Raw genomic sequence first — 2,668 nt, 5'->3', positions numbered from 1 at the left:
GCACAGCCAACTTCCGGCCAGCCACGTCGCCCTGCGCTCTGCGCAAGCGCAATCTCCGCTCTGCGCAAGCGCACAACCTGGCGCTGCTCCACGCTTTAACCCTCTCCCTGCAGGGGAGGAACAGGTCGCAGGTCTCAGGTTTCGCCGGGAAGGGTGGAGGCCTCAGACTCGGGGCTGACGTGCACCCCCAGCTCTGCACCTTACGTCCTCTTTATCTGTGCAATGGGAACAGTGGTTCCTCCCTCACTGCATCGTGGCGTTAGTTTAAACGGGCTTTCGAAGGTGAGGCCCCTAGCACACTGGCCCGCAGTAGGCACCCAATTGTTACCTGTTATTGTCAGCTTCTCGGGGGCCCTCACTTTCAGTCTCCTTACCTTGCCTGATTTTTTTCCCAAGCTCGAATCACCATCTAACACACTGTATTTTTACTTTATTGATTTTATTGTCTTTTATTCACTGCCGTGGATCATATTGGCATGTAGTAGGTGCTCAGTCAATTCTTGTTGAACGAATGAACTTACATGCATGAAATAAGAGTTAACTTTTTCTTAATAATTCATATCTGCTCATCCACCCCCCAGTCACATCTAATCCTGGTGCAAATCGTTTTGTACTTTATTAGCTTTCAGGAATCTAAAGTAAAAAACCAGCATAAAAACTTCAATGTGCTTTTAAAATACTTTAGATACTTATCGAGCGCCTACTAGATGCGCCGCCCTAGCGCTGGAGGCGGGAATGGACTGAAAGGGGAAAGAGAAACGTCACCCACAGTTTGTCTTCTTGGACACCTGCGCGGGACACCCTGAGGCTAAGGTAAGGGTGGTGCATGCCAGCCTGCCAAACTGCATTTGGCTTGGGCAAACCCGAGTCAGGATAGTCGAGTGCTGCAATGCGTGTCGGGCCTCAGCTTACCTGGGGAGGAGGCTGCCCGAAGCCAGGCGAGAAGGAGCCCGGGTGACCCAGTGATGGAGAGGAGCGGCAGGGGGCGGGGCAGAGGCCAATAAATGAAAAGGGAGTAACAGTGTAGCTTGAAGAGTGGAATTACGGGGAGGGGCCAGGCTCTAGGGTTAGCTTTGCGGAGGATGAGGCTGGGGGCTAGGGAGAAGCAGGGGAGGGGGATCTTGCACCAAGGTGAAATTGTCAAGACCCAGAAAGATATTCAAAATCTTTAACCAGTAACCCCACCCCATATCCGGTGGAAATCATCCAAAAGAGAATAAACTTGCCCACTGCAGCAGTTTGCAGTAAGATAATTGGAAACACCCTAAATGTCCAGCAATAATGGGATGGGATGGTTAAGGGAATTATGGTAGATATATCAGATGAAATATTCCTCACCTTTTATAAAGGGATATTTCTGGTGACTTGGGAGGCAAAATGCAAACTTCTTAGAATAAATGAGACATTAAACAAGAAAAGCAGGGCGTAAAAGTGTTCACAGTTAAGGTGAAATAAATATGCCTCATGGTTAAAAAGCAGAGAAGAACCTCAGAAATTTGGATTGTTATGTTAAGAGGTGAAATACAGATGAATTGGGCTAAATACTGATGAATTGTATTGGGCTAAAATATCCTTTTATGTCTTAATATAAATTCTGTAAAACTCTATATGGAGGCCAAAGTGTACAATTTTTACAATACCTTTCTGAGAATGAGAATTATGAGTGGTGACTCTAGCTGTAACTATGGGTTTATATAGTTGTAGGGTTTTTATTATTTTTAAATGTTAATATACATTCTTCAGGATAACTGCTAAGTCCTTTGTAGAAACAAAGAATACTGAAAGTATAAGAGAAACTAGGAAAATCCGAATGACATTGGTAGATTGTACCAATATCTGTATACTGGTTTTGATACTACTTTTTATTAATTTTACTAGTTTAAGAAATTGAGGTATAAGACTTCATAAAATCCACTCTTTTAAATATATAATTTAGTGGTTTTTAATATATTCAAGGAGATGTGTACCCATCACCACTAATTCCAGAACATTTCATTGCTCCCAAAAGAATGTGGTATCCATTAGCATTCCTCACTCCCCTCCCTTTCCCAACCACTAATCTACTTCCATTTCAGTGGATTTGCCTCTTCTGGATATTTTGTATAAATGGAATGATACGATATATGTGGCCTTTTGTGTGTCTGGCTTCTTTCACGTAGCATAATGTTTTCAGAGTTCAGCCATGTCATAGCATGAATCGGTACTTCATTCCTTTTTATTGATGAATAATATTCCATTTTATGGAATATGCCACGTTTTGTTTATCATGCATTAGTTTATGGACATTTGGGTTGTTTCTACTTTTCTGCTCTCATGAATAATGCTTCTGTGAACATTTGTGTACATATTTTCATGTGACATATGATTTCATTTTTCTTGGGTATATGCCTAGGAGTAGAAATACTGGGTTATATGATAACTTTAACTTTTTGAGAAATTGCCTTTTCTCCAAAGCATTGGCACCACTTCATATTCCTACTAGTAATTTCAATTCATCACCAATTTCTCCATATCTCACTAATGCTTATTATTATCTTTTTGATTGTAGCCATCCTAGTGGGTGTGAAATGGCATCTCTTTGTGGTTTTGATTTGTACTTCCTTGATGGTTAATGACATTTCAGGTGCTTCTGGGCCATTTGTATATTTTCTTTGAAGAATTGTCTATT

Source organism: Enhydra lutris, unplaced genomic scaffold (assembly GCF_002288905.1).
Source record: "Enhydra lutris kenyoni isolate GAN:26980312 unplaced genomic scaffold, ASM228890v2 scaffoldscaffold66, whole genome shotgun sequence".
Classification (NCBI taxonomy): domain Eukaryota; kingdom Metazoa; phylum Chordata; class Mammalia; order Carnivora; family Mustelidae; genus Enhydra; species Enhydra lutris.
The sequence above is the reverse complement of the archived record's forward strand: the minus strand, read 5'-3'. Positions refer to the sequence as shown.